This window comes from Ursus arctos, chromosome X, assembly GCF_023065955.2.
Source record: "Ursus arctos isolate Adak ecotype North America chromosome X, UrsArc2.0, whole genome shotgun sequence".
Lineage (NCBI taxonomy): Eukaryota > Metazoa > Chordata > Mammalia > Carnivora > Ursidae > Ursus > Ursus arctos.
The window spans coordinates 101,145,415-101,168,826 of NC_079873.1; the positions used below are offsets into that span (position 1 = coordinate 101,145,415).

At 37.2% G+C, this 23,412-nt stretch overlaps 1 protein-coding gene across 2 annotated transcripts in view; it reads right to left on the reverse strand.

The window, feature by feature from the left end:
- The window catches only part of SMARCA1 (SWI/SNF related, matrix associated, actin dependent regulator of chromatin, subfamily a, member 1), a 1,457,411-nt gene that overhangs the window by 290,142 nt on the left and 1,143,857 nt on the right, over nucleotides 1-23,412 (reverse strand). Inside the window, exon 31 of one of the 2 annotated variants that reach the window (XM_057314283.1) lies at nucleotides 3,258-3,321. The gene's annotated coding sequence lies outside the window, so the exon portion shown is untranslated. Of the gene's footprint in view, nucleotides 1-2,446; nucleotides 3,322-23,412 lie in introns of those variants that run through there. The other variant, XM_048213571.2, reaches the window with a different exon arrangement.

Sequence of the window (23,412 nt, forward strand, 5' to 3'; positions counted from 1 at the left end):
ATTCGACAGGCAATATCAAAGAGTAAATATTCACACAGAGCATCACTGTTAAAGCCACACTTAAATTCTGCAAAAGAACATGGCATGCTCTTCCTTGTATAAGTTGCATGTCTGATAACAGCCCAAACCTACTAGCTTATATCAGTCACATGGCCCACCTCTATTTATCACCCATCTTGGAAAAGCACTGAGAACCTTAAGATATGAATGGCAGTACTTCTCTAGGGATATTGGCAGATGATTTATGTACTGACTCTGATAATGACAGAGAGTAAGTGCTTCCCAGATCAAAGCAGCCTCCTTCCATAACATCTATACTACCTTACTCAGTCCTACTAAAGTTTCAGAAATATCATGAATATTTCAACCTATTTTTACGAGTCCAATTAGGACTTTTGTGAGTAAATACTGACAAAATATGTTGCTGATAGGGTACCCCCCAAAGAGCCAAAGTATAAAAAAGGACATACATCATACCACTGTAAAAGTTGGTTGAAAATTAAATAATGCAGATTGAAAACTTGGTGATATACAGATAACTAACTTGACTAATTTTTAAAATACTTTTTCTAAGTCAACAAAATTTTATTTCACCCATAACTTTGGCCACATAAATGGCAAGAATTGGGGGTGAAAGATGGAAAGGAAGGATAATATGTTCCCCTTGGTCTAGAAGAGTCTGTAATCTCATTTGGGAAACAACACTGAGACATATGAGACAATTAGAAAACAAAAGAAGATAGTATAAAGTGCCAGATTGAGTGTTACAAGTAATTGACCCTTTTGATAATTTCAGGCCCCATAAACCCACTCTCTAGAGTGAACCTAAACCTTTAAAGTTTTCAAGCCAAAGATTTTCCCTTAAATAACCTTTAATTGAGATATCATATCCAATGAAGATGCTAAATTCATATTGGTCCCCCATTGTACATGGAATAACTCATCAAGAAATTCTTTAAAACAATTAAACAAGAATTATACCAAGGAAATAATTTGTATTTCATATAAAATAATGTCAGATATATTAGTGGAGAGAAAAACAGTAGCATAATTTAGATATATCCAATTATCCAGATGTCTATCATTATGTCCACAAATTCTGGTGCCTATTTGCTTTGATACTCAAAAATCATTTCTAAATCTTAACTATAAATAACTCTAGTAGTTTGATGTGATCAACAATTTACACTTCTTTTCTACTATTGAGTTCTGAACCAATTGAGAGCTAAAGAAGCAATAAGGCAACTTTAGAACCAAATGTTAGCATTATTTTTGATGGAGCTATTGAAGAACTTGGATTAGGTGTGTATCAAAAGTGGAATTCTTAATGCTGAACCCCAATAACAAACAGTGTATGGTAAACTGTTGGCCTCTCCTTGTAGGAGAATAGCCTGGCTTTGAAAGACTTATGGTACAAAGTAGCTGAGAAAAATGAACGTTCTCTGCAAAAAGACTGAGCTTAAAGAGAAAAGAAGGCTGAGGTCTGCATTCTCAGTCTTTCTCTTGAATTTGCCAATTGGATAATTAACTCTTCTTCCTCTAAGAGATGGAGTCAATAAGGGAAACACAAAGAAGCCAGGAGTTTCATAACTAATGTTCTTACATATAGACACTCAAAATAAATGTTCCAGGTGTTTCCTAATCTACCCCACCTCTCTGTAACACATACATTTAAGCAAATCTCATTCTGTGAAAAGATAATGCAATATATAGCCAGTATAGGTAGTGGTTAAGAACTCAGACTCTGGAACCAGAAACAGGTAAGTATGAGTTCCAGCTCAACAACTTACTAGTTGTGTGACATGAAATGAGTTAACCTTAGAGTTTCCACTTATCTGTAAATCAGAGTGTAATCATAATACTTAATCTATAGAGTTATTTTGTGAAGATTAAATTAATTAATTCATGTAAAGCACCTAGTAGACAGGTAATGAAATACTCAATGAATTTTAGTTTCAAAGGCAAATATGAGTCCGTATAGTATGATTACAAGGATGCTTGAAAGCTTCACTTGTCCAAGTAATCTGCAATCCAAGTAATACTTTGGCATATTTTCCTAAAATTATTACTATAATGATGTTTTCATTATTAAATTGAGGTTGTAGGTCTCCATAAGACCATTTGCAAATGATTAGCCATTAGGAAAGATAACCTAAAGGTAAATGACATCACATAATCACAGTAGTGTGGTTTAATTGGTTAGTTTGCTAGTTGAAAGTAGGGCTCTAATAGGTTGGGGCATTAATACATCAGATTTTAATAAGGAGGAGGTTAAGGAAAGCTTGCATGGCAAGCCTGGTTGGAAATAGTCTAAGAGCAGGGATCCGGAAGATGAAAAACACACAATTTTATCCTTTTCAACATTATGCCTTGGGCTATTCCAAAATACATAAGAGATGCATGGTGTCAAATGCAACTAGCTCTCCATAGAATACTGTAATTTGGGGAGGTAAGGGTGTCTATTCTATCAGAAGTATTTCTTAACAGCCCATTATGCAACTAATGAATTGTTGAATAAATAAAATCTTTAAAAAAACAGCCCATTGGGGAAACCAGCCACTGATTACACTTTTAAATATAACTTTATTTTAAACAGGTGACCTTTTTTTCTCAAATATAACTTTCAGTGGTTTTCTTACATTTTCTTGTATATGACTACTAAATTCTCAGAAATTTGTAAAATTCCAGTGCTATGACATAAATGTATTCAGCTGTGATTCTAAACACACTTACCTGATTTCCACTGATACTCTCCTACTTCACTTAGCTGCCTAGGAACAGGCTGAGTTTGAAATATAGAGGCAAAAGTAGAGCTTACATAAAAGACATGTGAATCCAACCTAGAAGTTTCCTATTCCCTAATGTACTTCTTTTCTCATTTAATTCCTAGCTCTTGGCTGTTCACTTTTCAACCTAGTTTCAATTAGCTCCAACTTGTCCAAATAGCTCTCAGAAAAGAAATGCATGGTTATTGTTAAATACAGATTTGAGAAAGCACATACTAATTAGTCATTTTTAATTGTAGTTTCTTCAGTTTATTAGCCAATCCATTTTGTTTCTGATCTCTCTATGATATAATAATAAAGCCTTCCCATTACCTATGCCCCTTTATAATCTCTGACTGCTTTTGTGAGCACAAATTCATTTCACTTTCCTGCTCCATTTATCTCTTTCCTAAAATTCTTAACCAATACAGCAGATTCTTCTTTTATTCCATTTTCCTTTTTTCCCCATTTCCAGAACAGATTTTTCTTTACCTGCAGAACTTTGAACAGCCCTTTGGAAGGTTGCTTTGAATTTGTCTTCCTCTTCATAATTCCTCTGAAAAAGAAAAATATAATCTGTTGTGCTTTAATTATAATTACCCTTAAGAAATGCTATTCTTCCATAGTCAGGAAGTTTATCACTTTTTCCTAACAAACCAGATTCACTAGATTGCTTAGTTCCTCCAAATCTTAAAGCATTTTGTAGTCTGAAATTCCATTTCTAACCCAATTTAAGTGTCCTAGGTCACTGGTTTCCTGCCATTTGAGTTTCCCACATTTCCAATCTATTTCCCATGTTAAATTGGTTTTCTTCACAGCTCAGAACTGACTAAGATCCATTAGCGTGGCTGTATTTGTTACTGACATATCTAGATGTATTCTACTTTTTCAAATTCAAATAACATGGATGGAAGTAAGTCTATGTCAGTAAAGCCTAGATAAAAGAACAGTTTAAACACAGTGGTTTCACTTTAACTTGTGTTAAAAAGAATATAACTGTAAAACAATTCTTAAGAAATGTCTTTCAGATATTTTGTCAAATGAAGGTCATTTTAAACTCTTTTAAATTAATAGAGTACAGAATAGCAAATACTTTATGGTGCTAAATAAATATAATTCAAAAGTGTTGAAAAAATGTATTTTCTTAATTAAAGCAGGTAGATGTTATCTCTCCAAAATACATAGTATTTTACATAATACTTGACATACATTTTAAGTTTTTATTTAAATTCCAGTTGGTTAGCATACAGTGAAATATTAGTTTTAGACATACAATATAATGATTCAGCACTTCCATACATTACCCAGTGCTCATCATGAAGTACACTCCTTAAACCCCATCACCTATTTAATCCATCCTTTCACCACCCCCCAGCAGCCCTCAGTTTCTTTCCCATAGTTAAGAGTCTCTCACGGTTTGTGTCCCTCTCTCTCTCCATTCTTTTTTTCCCTTTGCTCATTTGTTTTGTTTCTTAAATTCCACATATGAATGAAATCATATGGTATTTGTCTTTCTCTGACTTATTTTGCTTAGCATAATATTCTCTAGTTCCATCCACATCATTGTAAATGGCAAGATATCATTCTTTTTTATGGCTGAGTAATATTCTAATATGTACATACAACATCTTCCTTATCCATTCATCAGTCGATGCACACTTGGACTATTTCCATGCTTTGGCTATTGTAGATAATGCTTCTATAAAGATTGGGGTGTGTGTATCCCTTCAAATTAGTACTTTTGTACTCTTTGGGTAAATACCTAGTAGTTCAATTATTTTAGGTAGATTGATGGATATAGATAAATATAGATACACACACACTCACACACACACATGCACGCGCACACACAACCTTTACACATTTAAAGCTTGGTTAATTTTTAATATTTCTATGTATCTTTCAGGTCTCAGAAAAAAATTACCTCTTTTATTTTAAGCTCACCATGCACGCAGTTGTTCTTTGTGATCCCTTATTGGTAATAAATACCTGTGAAATAGCACGTATGATATTATATTGGAATTACTTAGTCACAGTTGACTGTTGTCTCCTTAAGGGCAAAGATTATATCAAATACATTTCTGTAAGCATTCCATTTCTAGAGTCTGGCATACTAACTGGCATTAGTAGATCTTCAGTATACATCAAAACAAAACCTCCAGCAAGGTGAAGGAGAAGATGGAGAAGGTGGAGAAGGAGGATTCTGAGCTCCCTCTGTCATATATGCACACCAAGGCAACAACTACATTTATAAACTAACTCAGAAAATGACCTGAAGTTTGGCCAAACAGATCTTCAACAGCTAATGGTAGAGAGAAGGCCACACTGAAAAGTGTAGGAAGAGTAGAGACATGGTTGGGAACCAAACCTCCAGTATGACTAACCACAGACAGGATGAGCATCAGCATGAAGGGGCAAGGGGATCAGATCCCACACCAGGCACTACTGACCATGGGGACTTGCACTGGGAAGATGAGTCCCAATAATAGCTGGCTTTGAAACACAGTGGGGCTTAATTCCAGGAGCTTTAAGAGTCAGTGGGGCTTGAGGCTCGGGAGGGAGTTAAGATGGCGGAGGCGTAGGGGACCCCTTTTTCAGCTGGTCCCCTGAGTCGAGCTGGATAGGTACCAGACCAGCCTAAATAACCACGGAATCAGCCTGAGACGCAGGAGGATGCATCTGGATCTCTACAAATGAACAGCTCCAGCGCTGAGTATTGAGGGTTGCAGATTGGATAAAAAGAAATGACCCATCCATTTGCTGTCTACAAGAGACTCATTTCGAACCCAAAGATGCATTCAGACTGAGAGTAAGGGGATGGAGTACCATCTTTCATGCAAATGGACCTCAAAAGAAAGCTGGGGTAGCAATTCTCATATCAGATAAACTGGATTTTAAACTACAGACTATAGTTAGAGATGCAGAAGGGCACTATATTATTCTTTTTTTTAATATTTTATTTATTTATGTGACAGAGAGACAGCCAGCGAGAGAGGGAACACAGCAGGGGGAGTGGGAGAGGAAGAAGCAGGCTCATAGCGGAAGAGCCCGATGTGGGACTCGATCCCGGATCGCCAGGATCACGCCCTGAGCCGAAGGCAGACGCTTTAACGACTGCGCCACCCAGGCGCCCCAGAAGGGCACTATATTATTCTTAAAGGAAGTATTCAACAAGTGGATATGACAATTATAAATATATATGCCCCCAACAGGGGAGCAGCAAGATACACAAGCCAACTCTTAACCAGAATAAAGAGACATATAGATAAAAATACATTAATAGTAGGGGAACTCAACACTCCACTCTCAGAAATAGACAGAACACCCTGGCAAACACTAAGCAAAGAATCAAAGGCTTTGAATGCCATACTAGACGAGTTGGACCTCTTAGATATATATAGAACACTACACCCCAGAACCAAAGAATACTCATTCTATTCTAATGCCCATGGAACATTTTCAAGAATAAACCATGTTCTGGGACACAAAACAGGTCTCAGCCGATACCAAAAGATTGAAATTATCCCCTGCATATTCTCAGACCACAACGCTCTGAAATTGGAACTCAACCACAAGGAAAAATTTGGAAGAAACTCAAACACTTGGAGACTAAGAACCATCCTGCTCAGGAATGACTGGATAAACCAGGAAATCAAAAATCAAATTAAACAATTGATGGAGACCAATGAGAATGAAAATACAACAGTCCAAAACCTATGGGATACTGCAAAGGCGGTCCTAAGGGGGAAATACATAGCCATCCAAGCCTCACTCAAAAGAATAGAAAAATCTAAAATGCAGGTTTTATATTCTCACCTCAAGAAGCTGGAACAGCAACAGAGGGACAGGCCTAATCCACGCACGAGGAAGCAGTTGACCAAAATTAGAGCTGAAATCAATCAAGCAGAAACCAGAAGTACAGTAGAGCAGATCAACAGGACTAGAAGCTGGTTCTTTGAGAGAATCAATAAAATCGACAGACCACTGGCAAGACTTATCCAAAAGAAAAGAGAAAGGACCCAGATTATTAAAATTATGAATGAAAAAGGAGAGGTCACGACGAACACCATTGAAATTGGAAGAATTATTAGAAATTTTTATCAACAGCTATATGCCAATAAACTAAGCAATCTGGAAGAGATGGAATCCTTCCTGGAAACCTATAAACTACCAAGATTGAAAAAGGAAGAAATTGATTTCTTAAATAGGCCAATTAATTATGAAGAAATTGAGTCAGTGATAAACAACCTTCCAAATAACAAAACTCCAGGCCAGGACGGTTTTCCTGGGGAATTCTACCAAACATTCAAAGAAGAAATAATACCTATTCTCCTAAAGCTATTTCAAAAAATAGAAACAGAAGGAAAGCTACCAAACTCATTCTATGAGGCCAATATTACCTTGATCCCCAAACCAGGCAAAGACCCCCTCAAAAAGGAGAATTACAGACCGATTTCCCTAATGAATATGGACGCCAAAATCCTCAAAAAGATACTTGCTAATAGAATCCAACAGTTCATTAAAAGGATTATCCACCACAATCAAGTGAGATTCATACCTGGGATGCAAGCGTGGTTCAATATTCGCAAATCAATCAGCGTGATACATCATATCAACAAGAAAAGACTCAGGAACCATATGATCCTCTCAATTGATGCTGAAAAAGCATTTGACAAAATACAGCATCCTTTCCTGATTAAAACCCTTCAGAGTGTAGGAATAGAAGGTACATTTCTCAATCTCATAAAAGCCATCTATGAAAAGCCTACTGCAAATATTATTCTCAATGGGGAAAAGCTGGAAGCCTTTCCCTTAAGATCAGGAACACGACAAGGATGCCCACTCTCGCCACTATTATTCAACATAGTACTAGAAGTCCTTGCAACAGCAATCAGACGACAAAAAGGGATCAAAGGTATTCAAATCGGCAAAGAAGAAGTCAAAATGTCTCTCTTCGCAGATGACATGATACTCTATATGGAAAACCCAAAAGAAGCCACTCCCAAACTATTAGAAGTTATAGAGCAATTCAGTAACGTGGCGGGATACAAAATCAATGCTCAGAAATCAGTTGCATTTCTGTACATGAATAATGAGAACGAAGAAAGAGAAATTAGAGAATCCATCCCATTTACAATAGCAACAAAAACCATACGTTACCTTGGAATTAACTTAACCAGAGACGTAAAGGACCTTTATTCTAGAAACTATAAATCACTCTTAAAAGACATTGAGGAAGACATAAAAAGATGGAAAGATATTCCATGCTCATGGATCGGAAGAATTAACATAGTTAAAATGTCCATGCTACCCAGAGCAATCTACACTTTCAATGCTATCCCGATCAAAATACCGAGAACGTTTTTCAAAGAACTGGAACAAATAGTCCTTAAATTTGTATGGAACCAGAAAAGGCCCCGAATCTCCAAGGAACTGTTGAAAAGGAAAAACAAAGCTGGGGACATCACAATGCCGGATTTCGAGCTGTACTACAAAGCTGTGATCACAAAGACAGCATGGTACTGGCACAAAAACAGACACATAGACCAATGGAACAGAATAGAGAGCCCAGAAATGGACCCTTGGCTCTTTGGGCAACTAATATTTGATAAAGCAGGAAAAAACATCTGGTGGGAAAAAGACAGTCTCTTCAATAAATGGTGCTGGGAAAATTGGACAGCTACATGCACAAGAATGAAACTTGACCACTCTCTCACACCATACACAAAAATAAACTCCAAATGGATGAAAGACCTCGATGTGAGACAGGAATCCATCAAAATTCTAGAGGAGAACATAGGCAACAACCTCTACGACATCGGCCAAAGCAACCTTTTTCATGATACATCCCCAAAGGCAAGAGAAACAAAAGACAAAATGAATTTATGGGACTTCATCAAGATTAAAAGTTTCTGCACAGCCAAGGAAACAGTCAGAGAAACTAAGAGGCAGCCCACGGAATGGGAGAAGATATTTGCAAATGACACTACAGATAAAGGACTGGTATCCAAGATCTACAAAGAACTTCTCAAACTCAATACACGAGAAACAAATAAACAAATCAAAAAATGGGCAGAAGATATGAACAGACACTTTTCCAATGAAGACATACAAATGGCTAACAGACACATGAAAAAATGTTCAAAATCATTAGCCATCAAGGAAATTCAAATCAAAACCACACTGAGATACCACCTTACGCCAGTTAGAATGGCAAAAATAGACAAGGCAAGAAACAACAATTGTTGGAGAGGATGTGGAGAAAGGGGATCCCTCCTACATTGTTGGTGGGAATGCAAGTTGGTACAGCCACTCTGGAAAACAGTGTGGAGGTCCCTTAAAAAGTTAAAAATTGAGCTACCCTATGATCCAGCCATTGCACTACTGGGTATTTACCCCAAAGTTACAGACGTAGTGAAGAGAAGGGCCATATGCACACCAATGTTCATAGCAGCAATGTCCACAATAGCTAAATCGTGGAAGGAGCCGAGATGCCCTGCAACAGATGACTGGATTAAGAAGTTGTGGTCCATATATACAATGGAATATTACTCAGCAATCAGAAAGAACGAGTTCTCAACATTTGCTACAACATGGACGGCACTGGAGGAGATAATGCTAAGTGAAATAAGTCAAGCAGAGAAAGACAACTATCATATGATTTCTCTCATCTATGGAACATAAGAACTAGAATGATCAGTAGGGGAAGAAAGGGATAAAGAAATGGGGGGGGTAATCAGAAGGGGGAATGAAACATGAGAGACTATGGACTATGAGAAACAAACTGAGGGCTACAGAGGGGAGGGGGGTGGGGGAATGGGATAGGTCGGTGATGGGTAGTAAGGAGGGCACATATTGCATGGTGCACTGGGTGTTATACACAACTAATGAATCATCGAGCCTTACATCGAAAACTGGGGATGTACTGTATGGTGACTAACATAATATAATAAGAAATCATTATAAAAAAAATTAAAAAAAAAAAAGAGTCAGTGGGGCTTAACTTCAAGAGCTTAAAAATCATCAGGGCTTAATTCCAGGAGAGCTGGAAGGAGATAGGAAACCAAATTTCCAACATGAAAGAGCCAGCACACTAAATAACTCAGCCCGAGACAGCACAGAAGCAGCAGTTTGAAAAGCACCTGGGGTATACATGAGATTTATTGACTAATAGAACATGTACCAGAGGGGCGCCTGGGTGGCACAGCGGTTAAGCGGCTGCCTTTGGCTCAGGGCATGATCCCAGCGTTGTGGGATCGAGCCCCACATCGGGCCCTTCCACTATGAGCCTGCTTCTTCCTCTCCCACTCCCCCTGCTTGTGTTCCCTCTCTCGCTGGCTGTCTCTATCTCTGTCGAATAAATAAAATCTTAAAAAAAAAAAAAGAACATGTACCAGAGGGTCAGGGATCCACAGGAGATTTCTTTGGGAACAAAAGTGCTAGTAGGTGCCTTTTTGTCACCCTCCCCAAGCCTAGATGGCTGGATGTTTGTGGAAGCCAATTCTGACACTCTCCACCTACCTTGTTAGCACCATGTGTCAGACTCAGGTATTCCTCTGCTCACCTGTCCCACACAACCTGCCTTAATTGGCAGGCATCCTTACAAAGCAGCTTCTGCCCTGCTACACCTGGAAGGCAGCCCTGACTGGGACCAGCACTACTCCAAAGTTACTCCTGCCCTGAGGAGGTGGGGAGATAACCCCATACACCAGCACACCTATAGTTCCTGTGGCCCAGCCTCTCAAGTTGTCTTTTGGTGTGCCTGGAGCTATGTCATGGGCTAATAGAAGATAGCTAGGCTGAGTGCCAGCCCGACTCAGCAGCAAACTCATGGGGGCTGGACCTAGGACCCTCAACAGTGTGAAAAGCAAACCTTGCCCAGTGCACCCACAGCAAGCAAAGCAGGTCATTGCAGCCAGGTGGGCATCCAGCCCTACCCACCAAGATATTCACAGAAATCACAGCATGACCACAACAAGAGTATGCACACCCTCATCAGGAGACATTTCTGGAGTGCTTGGGCCTGGTAACCAGGGAGAATTTCACTATAGATCACCACAGAACCTCTTCTACACAGGCTACTACTTTCAAGCCCAGGAAGCATAGCTGACCTACCTAATACATAGAAAGGAAAAAAACAAAACAAAACCCACAATGTTAGACAAAATGAAGAGACAGAGAAGTATATCCCAAATGAAAGAACAAGACAAAATAACAGAAAAGAGCTAAATGAAATTTAACCAAGGAGGTAAATGACCTATACTTTGAGAACTATAAGATATTGATGAAATAACTGAATACAACACAAACAAATGGAAAGATATACTATTTCATGGATTGAAAGAATTAATACTGTTAAAGATATGAACAGACATTTCTCCAAAGAAGACATGCAAATGGCTAACAGGCACATGAAAAAATGCTCCACATCACTTGGCATCAGAAAAATACAAATCAAAACCACAATGAGATGCCATCTCACTCCAGTCAGAATGGTTAAAATTAACAAGTCAGGAAACAACAGATGTTGGCAAGGATCTGGAGAAATGGGAACCCTCTCACACTGTTGATGGGAATGCCTCCTGGTACAGCCACTCTGGAAAACAGTAGGGAGGTTCCTCAAGAAGCTAAAAATAGAGCTACCCTACAATTACACTACTAGGTATTTACCCCAAAGACACAAATGTAGTGATCCGAAGGGGTACCCGCACCACAGTGTTTATAGCAGCAATGTCCACAATAGCCAAACTATGGAAAGAGCCAAGACTTCCATTGACAGATGAATGGATAAAGATGTGGAATATATACAATGGAATATTATTCAGCCATAAGAAAGAATGAAATCTTACCATTTACATCGATGTGGATGGAACTGGAGGGTATTATGCTGAGTGAAATAAGTCAGTCAGAGAAAGACAATTATCATATGGTTTCACTCATATGAGGAATATAAGAAACAGCACACAGGATCATAGGGGAAGGGAAGGGAAAACAGGAATGGGAAGAAACCAGAGAAGGAGACAAACTGAGAGACTCTTAACTATGGGAAAGAAACTGAGGGTTGTTGGAGGGGAGGTGGGTGGGGGATTGGGGTAACTGGGTGATGGGCATTAAGGAAGTCATGCGATGTGATGAGCATTGGGTATTATATGCAACTGAGGAATTACTGAACTCTATATGTGAAACTAATGATGTACTATATGTTGGCAAATTGAATTTAAATTAGAATAGAAAGAATTAATACTGTTAAAATGTCCATATTACCTAAAGCAATCTAGAGATTCAATGTAATCCTCATCAAAATACCAACAACATTTTTCACAGAACTAGAACAAATAATCCTAAAATTTGTATGGAGCCACAGAAGACCTTGAATAGGTAAAGCAAACTTGGGAAAGAAGAACAAAGCTGGAGGTATCACAATTCTAGATTTCAAGATATACTTCTGTGGACTCTGAGAAACAAACTGAGGGCTTCAGGGGGGAGGGGGAAATGGGATAGGCTGGTGATGGGTATTAAGGGGGGCACTTATTGCATGGTGCACTGGGTGTTATACACAAGTAATAAATCATGGAACTTTAAAAAATAATTAATTAAAAAAAGATACACTTCAAAGCTATGGTCATCAAAACAGTATGGAACTGGCACAAAAATAGACACATGGATCAATAGAGCAGAATAGAAAACCCAGGAATAAACCTACACTTAGAGGAGCCTGGGTGGATCAGTCATTGAGCTTCTGCCTTCTGCTCAGGGCGTGATCCCAGAGTCCTGGGATCAAGCCCCACATTGGGCTTCTCTGCTGGGAGCCTGCTTCTTCCTCTCCCACTCCCCCTGCTTGTGTTCTCTCTCTTGCTGGCTGTCTCTTTCTCTGTCAAATAAGTAAATAATATCTTAAAAAAAACAGCTACACCTATATGGTCAATTAATCTATGTCAAAAAAGGCAAGAATATACAGTGAGGAAAAGACAGTCTCTTCAATAAATGGCATTGTGAAAACTGGACAGCTACATGAAAATGAATTAAACTGGACCATACAGACACACAAAAAAAATCCAAAATGGATTAAAGAAATGATTGTGAGACCTGAAACCATAAAACTCCTAAAAGAAAACATAAGCAGTAATCTCTTGGACATTGCCCTGAGTAACATATTTATGGATATGTCTAAGGCAAGGGAAACAGAAGAAAAAATAAACTATTAGGACTACATCAAAATAAAAACCTTTGCACAGCAAAGGACACAATCAACAAAACAAAAAGACAGCCTACTAAATGGGAGAAAATATTTGCAAGTGATGCATCTGATAAGGGGTTAATATTTAAAATATATAAAGAACTTACACAACTCAGCACCAAAAACAAATAATCCAATTAAATATGGGCAAAAGACCTGAATAGACATTTTTCCAAAGAAGACATACAGATGGCCAACAGAAACATGGAAAGATGTTCAACATCACTAATCATCAGGGAAATGCAAATCAAAACCACAATGAGATACCACCTAACACCTGTCAGAATGGCTAGTATCAAAAAGACAAGAAACAAGTGTTGGCGAGGATGTAGAGAAAAGAGATCACTTGAGCATTGTTGGTAGGAATGTAAAATGATGCAGGTACTGTAGAAAACAGTATGGAGGTTCTCCAAAAGCTTAGAGGTAGGATTATCATATGATCCTGTAATTCCACTGCTATTTACCCAAAGAAAATGAAAACACTAATTCAAAAAGATATGCACCCTCCATTTATTGTGGCATTATTTACAATAACCAAGACATGGAAGTAACCCAAGTGTCCGTTGATAGACGAATGGGTAAAGAAGATGTGAGATACATATAATGAAATATTACTTAGCCATGAAAAATAAAATAAAATCTTGCCATTGATGACATGGATGGACCTAGAGTGTACCAGCTTTGTTCTTCTTTCTCAAGTTTGATTTACCTATTCAAGGTCTTTTGTGAAATAAATCAGACAGAGAAAGACCAATACCATATGATTTCACTTACATGTAGTATCTAAAAAAACTGAAATGAACAAACAGACTTTTAAACACAGAGAACTGGTGGTTGTCAAAGGGGTGGGGGATGATGGGTGAACTAGATGAAGGGGATTAAGAGGTACCAACTTTCAGTTATAAAATAAATAAGATGTAGAGATGAAAAGTACAATATAGGTTATATAGTTAATAATATTGTAATAATGTTTATGGTGACTACTCCTATTGTGATGAACATTGAGTAACATACTGAATTGCCAAATCATTATGTTATATATCTGAAACTAATATTATATTGCATGTCAACTATACTTCAATAATAAAGAAAAATAAACGTATTGAAAAAATTACAAAAGAGTCCTCTACATTTACTACTTAAATTATAAATCTAAATTGGTAGTCAGAAAGGAGTAAGTAACTTTTGATGTCTAAAAAGAACAATACCACAGCTGCTATCCCAACCAGCTTACTTGATCCAACACAAGGTGTCTATTGTTGGGAAAAAGCATGAAAAGGACATTTGGGTTTCTCGTTAGTCTTTGGCACTACTGTCTTGATACATCATTTAATGTTTGTAGTCAATAGAATGTAATAGACAAAAAAGAAGAAGACACTTCAGGAGAAACTCTATGGTATTATGGAAAATATTTGCCCAGATTTTTTCATATCATAGGTATTTTCTATACTATGTCCTAATACCAATATATAAGTCCTAATATACTATGTCCTAATATTAGTGGCACATGCACACAGACTTCCTAGACTAATCTTATGAATAAGAAATGGAGACAGTCCCTTCAATAAGGCAGAGACTAAGAAATTGTTAGATAACAACTTAGGTAAAATCTCTCACCTCTACCATCAATATGGGTTTTTAGTTAAATGTAGGCTCAATATGAATCAGGAACTTAATGAAGCTTTAAAAATTAGGTTGTTTCAATAAACCTAAAGCATTCTATCTAAGAGATACCCACACGTAACTGGTAACCATGCTGGATTGTCACAGTGTAGAAGATCATTGGCAAACTAAAGAATAATCAAAGAAGGACATATAGGATGGTGAGGGATCAGGAAAAAAAAATATCAAATGAAGAACATCTGAGAAAACCCAGGACAAGAAAGGACAAGGAGAGGAAGTGGGGTTTATGTTATCTATTTAACTATAAAATCTGACAGGCAACCACATGGAAGAATGATTTGATTTCTGTCTATTCATCTTCAAAGAACAAAGATGACCAATGGGTAGAGTTATAACAGGCAATTTTTTGAGTAGCTAGGCACTTCACAGATATCTCATTTAATAATCATAGCAAACCTATGAGTTATATATAAGATTTTCTCCATTTTAAACATGAGTAAATATAAGAATCAGAAAAGTTAAGTCACTTGTCCAAGGTGATACAGCTAAGGGTCAGAGATGGGATTCTAAATCTGTCAGAAACAAGGACAACTGCTCTTATTACATCTTGTTGCCTACTGGATCAATGGTACCTCTAACTTCACTGAGCAAGAGACTTTGCATATTTAATATTTGGGATACTTAGCACTGTATGACAGCTTTTTAAATTAATGAACTCACCACTGCTGAAAGTGTTAAGCAGAGGTTAGCTGTCCATATCTAACATAGGTACTGTAGAGGAGGCTCTTAGACTTCATAGGGGCTGTATTGGAACAATGAATTTAAAAGTACGCTCTGGAAAATTGTAAGAATTTTATGAATCTCCATGGAGGATGCCATGTTCTAACCTATGTGAGGAAATGGGGCTCTGAAATGTCCATACCCATCCTTTCCACAACCAGAGCCTTTCTGCCTTAATCTGAAGCCTAGAATTACTAAGTATTCACTGTGCACTAGACACTGTTTTAAAAGCTCTACATGTATTAAATCATTTAATCTTTACAAAAGCACCTTAAAGTAAGGAACATCATTCTCCCCATTTTCCAGATGACACCCCCACACACAAAAACAAACAATCAAGCAAAAAACTGAGGCATAGAGAAGTGTAGAAACTTGTCCAAGATTATACAAGTTGGATAAGTGGTAGAGACAGGATTTGAACTATGGATGTCTGGTATGACAGTCTGCACTCTTTAGGAAATATGCCAATCAGGCTTTAAATTTCATTAGAAATAACAAATTACTTTGAATAAATTTAAATGAATAGAGATATAGATTAAAATTATTTGAAAATTACTATAATTATATCCTCTGGAAGTTTCCTTAGAATACTAAGTCTGTGATTTCAACTTCCATTGGTTCAATAATAGTCATTCAGGTTGGGTTAAGAATCCCTGTGACTCTTTTTTCTCACAACCCTGAGATCATGACCTGAGCTAAAATCAAGATTCAGATGCTTAACCAACTGAACTACCCAGGTGCCCCCTTGTGACTCTTTCTACCTAGCTAAGACCTTGGCAATAATCTCTCACTGCAGACTTGAATCTTGCCAGTGGCTCTGCTAAGCCAGGTCTCACTGGGTTTGACCGTGGTTGTACCTGGAAAGCAGCAAGTTGCCACAGCCTGACTTGGTCTCCTGGTTCCAGACTTTACTCCCCGGCTCAGAGTGTTTGGATCTAAGCCATGACATTTCTATACAATGAAACTGGTTAATCCATTGGTTCTACCAAGCTTGAGCATGAACAGGGATTAAGGTTCTTGGAAACAGCTAGTGAACTCATGGAGCATGTGAGCCTGAGAAGTCCCCTGGGTGGGGACTCTTCCCCAGATAAGGAGCCAGGTAAGAGTGATGAGCCTGACCCAGTGAGAAAGTCCTAGTCATCAGACTGAAGAGGAGCAATCACTGTGAAGTATGGTTGTCTCTCTTAGATTTGTCTCCTGACCAAGAGCACCATGGACTCATGCCTCAGTGCTGTGGAGAATAGGAGAGATGTACATAAAAAAATCAAGAACACTGGTTCATGCAAAACTCCATAAGACATCTTGACACCAGCAGCATCACCCCACCCCATAGATTTTGGAGTATTTGGGAATGCTCCAAAAATATCAGTTGTCCTATCCACCTAAGTTCTAAACCATTTGATGAAAGAAAGACAACTGTTAAAAAAAAGGGGGGGACATTTTTGTAACTGAAAAGTTCAAGCAGGAAAATAAAACTTTATGTGAAAGCCAAAAAGAGCCACAATTTCCTTCCCCTTCTCCAGGCTAAAACTTGTAACAGTCTACTTGAGGGGATATTTCAGTTTATATACATAATTGTATGTATAGGTAACGACCTCCTACTGAACTTAGAGGGAAAGAACAATCATTTCCCACATTCAGAATTTTGTAATGTTAATCTGTACATTATTCTGTGGAATAGAGTGGAATATAACATAAAAAAGAGATAGACTTTCTAGGGCATACTGTGGCACCTTCAGTGACTTAATTTTGCTAGAATATAAAGTACCCAACTAAATAGCCTAGCATACAGCAAAAGACTGGGGAAACTACTGAAGCTACGATAGCACCTGAAAGAATTTTTTTCCTCACTCAGAGAGAGCAATGTAAATAATTGACATAAAGGAAAGCAAGAGTGAGTGAAATCTGATTATCCATGCTTCTTCTATCCAGAGGTTGGAGAGATTTGGGAAAATGCAAGTAACTAAGTGTGCATAATACTTACTTTATTAAATATATTAACATAGCTGAAGTTTCAACTTATATAAAGGGTCGTCCATTAGATTCATTTGTGAAAAGGTGTGCATCTTAAGAACAGAGAATATGTAATGTCTTCAGAAGTCCAGACACAAGGGCCATATGGATGGGTCCATCAGTTAAGCATCTAACTCTTGATTTTGGCTCAGGTCATGATCTCAGGGTCATGAGATTGAGCTCTATGTGGGGCTCCGTGCTGGGTGTGGAGCCTGCTTAAGATTCTCTCTCTCTCCCTCTCCCTCTGCCCCTACCCCCTGCTCTCTCTCTTGCAAACAAAACAAAACAAAACAAAACAAAACAAAACAACCTCCAGATACTAGAACAATTTTTAGTAACACATAAGTGATTAGATCTTGAAGAGATTAAATAAAAAACATTGTTAACATTAGGAACATCTGGTATGGTATTCCAACCAATGAACTACTCAGTCATAGACTGGTCATTTCCTCTCAACCATATTAAAACAAACTAAAACTCAATTCACTCTGGTTAAGCTCAGTCTTGCAGTCATAACCTATATATCTTCCCTTCAAATTTTGCACTTATCATAGGTATTACTATGCATACTGACTCTTTAATTTCCTGCAATTTTATACTTATAAAACAAGAAAATCCAAGAAAGAAAAACACAGACTTGAGAGTTTCAACAAGCAGCCAAATGAAAGACATATTACTCTGGGGAGCAGAGCATAATTATTGCCTAAGATCAGAGATTCTTGATAAATTGACTTTCTGAATGTGCAGCAGCATAAATTGAATGAACATCGCCTAGAAAATTGAAGATTAAAATTGGACTAAAAGCTTTTCTTAGGAGCTTACACCCGGAGAAGATGCAATCATCAAGAGGTAGTAAGTAGCCATCTCTATACTTGCTGAGACTTCAATAACTTTCCTTCAGTAGCAGCAATACCATGAGGGGTATCTTTACTGATGAATGCAAAGTTTCTTTAAACAGATTATAAAATTATAATTAAAAATGTGGAAATTATACAGTCAATTGATAAGACAGATTATCACGTAACAATTGAAAATTTGTCTTTTTTTACTTGACAAAAGAGTGTATGGGGGTACACAATTTGTCACAGTAAATTCAGATTTTTCAAGAAACATAGTATAATATTTAGAAAACTAGTTTACTTACATTAATGCAAGAACGATTTGAGATGTGTGGAAGGGTTTATTCTACCAAATTTTAGAAAATCTTGTCACAAAAGAAGCTTTATAAAATCAAGTTTATGGGACAATTAGACAAGGTATATCAAAAGCATTAAACATATTCATACTCTAACCAACGAGGACAGAAAAGACCTTCTATGAATTAATTCTAAGCATATAAATTTGTACACAATGGTTTATGTAAAATAATGTTCATAGTCATGGATGAAAAAATTCCTAGAGAAGTAGGAAAGATTTTGTGTATATTTGAATTTCTATATTAAATATGTAAAGAAAGTAACCAATAAAATTTAAGTTATAATGGTTAAGGTGAACCCATTATTACCCATGGACTACTGAGGCCAAGGAAACCTTGGAATTAGAAGGAGAATACACTGAAAACTTAAATTCTCATATTTTGTAAGGACATTTAATGATATGGGAAAGTTTTCATAATACAGTTTTACGCAACTAGAAGGGTAAGTACCGTGTTAACAATGGTCACCTCTGAATAGTAAGAATAAAAGTGATTTTTCCCTTTTTATTAATTTTTGTTTCTTCCAAGTTGATAATAATTATATATTGATAACTAAGAATTCCCTAATATTTACCTCTGTGCTTCACTTACCTATCATTTTACAATATATTGACTATCTTCTGCTAGTCCTAGAAACACGGTTATCTAATAGATAACACTTGATTTTTTAATCTAATTTTATTTAAATTCAGTTAATTAACATATAGTGTATTATAAGTTATAGAGGTATAGTTCAGTGATTCATCAGTTGCATATCACACCCAGTGCTCATTACTTCACATGCCCTCCTTAATGCCCATCACCTAGTTACCACATCCCCCAACCCCTCCCCTCCAGCAACCCTCAGTTTGTTTCCTAGAGTTGAGTCTCTTATGGTTTGTCTCCCTCTCTGATTTCATATTATTTTATTTGATGTTTCTAACAAGCCCCCCAAAAATCCCTATTCTTAGAGATGTGGCCCCCATTCCATGCTAATATTATATGATACTGTCATCTTAACCACACTTAATTAAACTAGGTGTAACAATTCACAAAAGTTTCAGCAATCAGATTATCTCTAGATTTGGAATGGGAAATGTGAGATTTTGTTTTCAAACGGACTTGTCACTTGAACTGAGGTGAAACACATTTGGGAACAGTGGGGTTGATCAGGTTGAATACATACAGGCTGAAACAGACAAAGGTTTTCTCTGGTGAGGGAAAATAAAGTGAAAGAAAAAGGACAGGAGGTGGCATCAGTGAAAACTGTAAAGTATGGACCTCCAAAAATGTTCTCTTCCATAAAAGCAATGAGAATGAACACAAACCAACACATACACACCACACACAGACCAGAACCAGCATTTCAGAACTCAAAATTAACCAGAGGCTTGAAGCAATCTGGAGAGTATTTATTCAGGAAAAATGGCTGAATCTCAGTAAGAATATCAAACTTTGCAGTGTTTTAAAATGGCCTTATTCTTAGGGTGCCTGGGTGGCTCAGTTGGTTAAGCATCTGACTCTTGAGTTTGGCTCAAGTCATGATCTCAGGGTTGTGAGATCAAGCCTGCCTTGGGCTCTGAGCTGACCATGGAGCCTGCTTAAGATTCTCTCTCTTCCTTTCCCTCTGCCCCTCGCCCCTCATGTGCATGCATGTTTTCTCTCTCTCTAAATAAAAAAAAAATAATAATAAAATGGCCTTATTCTTTATTAAATTTCTTTTAAAAGATTTATTTATCTGGGGCACCTGGGTGGCTCAGTCAGTTCAGCATCTGCCTTCAGCTTAGGTCATGATTCCCAGGTCCTGGGATCGAGCCCTACATCGGGCTCTCTGCTTAGCAGGGAGCCTGCTTCTCCCTCTCCCTCTGTCTAGTGCTGCTTACTGTGCTCTCTATCTCTCTCTGTCAAATAAATAAAATCTTTTTAAAAAAGATTTATTTATCTATTTTAGAGAAAGAGACAGAGTGTGTGTGAGAAAGAGTGTATGTGAGCAGGGGAGCGGGGGAAGAGAGAAAGAATCTAAGACAGACTCCCCACTGAGCATGAAGCCTGATGCAGGGCTCAATCCCATGACCCTGAGATCATGACCTGAGCTGAAACCAAGAGTCAGTTGCTCAACTAATTGAGCCAACCAGGTGCCCCCAAATGGCCTTATTCTTATAAACCTTTCCTGAACCCCACAGTAGCCTTGAAAACAACAAGCACAATCATGGTGAAAACCAGCAGCCTGGCAACAATTGGACGGAATAGCATGGGTTAGATTTTCCTTCAAAGACAAATTCCCAGATAATTGTCATTTGATTTGGCGGTTCCCTAAAAGACAACAGTCACAATTCTGCCTTTATTTGACTTGATTTGGAACCCAGTGTGAATAGCCTTTTTTCCTGGAAGATTTTGTTGGAATAAATCATCAGAGGCAATTGTTGAACATCTCTGCTGCCCAAGGTAGTAAATAAGAAATGGAGGAACTACTAGCCATCCCAAAAGCTTAAAGGGATGTTGGGGAATGAGATGTACATAGGGGGTTTTAAAAGCTCAGACGTATTTCTGGGCACAAAGAAGGCTATACACAAGCCTAAGGCTGTACACATTCCCAAGAAGAACTGAAGAAGGTCCTACGTTCTCACTTCAGGTTGACCTTGAGACTCTGCACAATCAGGAAGTGAAGGCTAAGGCAGAGTTGTGAACTGCCCTTCTAAGTGTTAGAAGAGTGCCCCAACAAACACACATAGACTGTTGGCAAAGACTGGGAGACTCATTGGTTCCAGGCTTTTAAGGAAATCTCTATCCAATCATTAGCTGACCACTAAGCAAACTGTTGAAACTTTAGTGGCTACAGAAAACAGACAATATATAATTTACAAAAGTAGTTTAGAAAAGACACTATCTGAAAAGATTTCTCATAGCAATATAGGGTCAATTCAGGTTTCCCTATTCATAATATATCCTGCTTAGATCATGAAAAGAAGTTAAACTTCTTGACTTCTATATGAAGTAGGAGAGCTAGCACTGAAAGAACGTATGATTTCTTCCCTTAAGCACTGATTCCAGCAACTAAATTATGCAGGATAAGAGATGACAACTAATCTTTTGAGCAACACCCACCCAACAATTTACGACCAATATATCATCCTGCACACGTTTGTATAAATTATCCTTATTCACAACATAACAATTATAAGCACATATAGTTTATAATGGCTGAAATGTGTATAGTATTACTATAGCTTTATCTGTTGACATATTTGCAGAGATCTAAACAAAATATTGGCAAATATCGTTCACTCTTTCTGTTAGTTTTTTCATCCCCCAAACCATCTCCAAGATTCTGTTTAAAAGGACAACATTTTAACCTTCATTTTTAGTTTTGCTTCTCCCATAGCATTTAGTACATTACTAACACATAACATCAAATAAAACTTAATTGGCGATTCATTTTATAATCTTCTTATAAGAGTAGAATAAGTCAAGATAGGTTTATTGTATGGATATAACAGGGAATCTTAAGGACATCCAAGGATTGAACCCAAAATACTAATTGCCCAGCTGGGAATGAAACTGGAAAGTCAGGGACTGAAACTACTTTTCCTATTTCTCATGATTCATCTACTCCCTCATCTCTATTTCTCTCTGTGCATATACTTCATTCTCCTATTTTTCTTTACAGACTTATTTTCTCTTTTTACTCATGGATCTCTAGTCTTCCATACTTCTAGCCTCACTGTAGTAATTAGATTTGTTTTGGAGTTGACTCTGGCCAAAAGTTCTTATGGCCTTTTTCTTTAAGCACCCTTTACTAAATTGTCATATTTTCTCAGTGCTTCAATTCTAAAATCTAAGGGAAAGTACTCATTATCTTGGGTACCAAGATTTTACTGCTTTGAAATAGAATATCAGTATATTGATTAAGATTACTTAAGTAGACTGAAGAGATAATTTTACTCTGAGGGTAATTAGGAACAAAACCGAGATTAAAGAAAAGCCAGTGACTTTGAGTTGTAGCTCTCTAATCTCTAAGTGGCTTTTTTGTTCCCTTGCCTCAGGTCCAAGTTAAACAAAAAAAATACACACATATATTTATTCCTATTTGTATTTATATAAGTATATAAATAATTATTTAAATAAATAAATAATTTAAATAATTATATAAATAATTATTCATATATATATGAAAGGAAAGGAGGGGAGGGAGAGGAGAGGAGGGGAGGGGAAAGGAGAGGGAGTGAGAGAATATTAGGTACCTTGGGCCAGGTGTCCATCTCTAATCCAATCAGCTAATGGACATTTAACAGTGTAGCAAGTACTCAGAGAAGGGTTTTGTTTAATATGTTAATATATTTGCTATATATAAAATATTATATACATACAAATCCTGATTAAGTCAGGTAACTTTTACAGAGTCATTGCATTTTAGAGTCAAAGGAGAACTTCATTTTTTCAAAATAGAAAACAAAGGACTAGTGATGCTATATGACTTGCCTAGAGTCATGTAGTTGTTAACGGGTACAGCTATGACTAGAATACAAGCTGACTCCTGATCAATTATTCTTTACAATGTAGCTGACTGCAGTAAAATAAACTTGAATGGCCAATATACATTAACAAAATATTTTTAGGGAAATGCAACACTATTGTTTCAAACAAACACAATAACATAGATAAGCCTATAGCAGTATTGCACAGACATTTATTAGGAAACTCCCTTTAATGTGCAGATAAAAATTCATTATGAGAGATACACGAAGTTTTGATTGCAAGTAAGTACTTCAAAATTTTTCTAAAGAAACACTTTACTAAGCAGTATAAATAGTTCCTTTCTA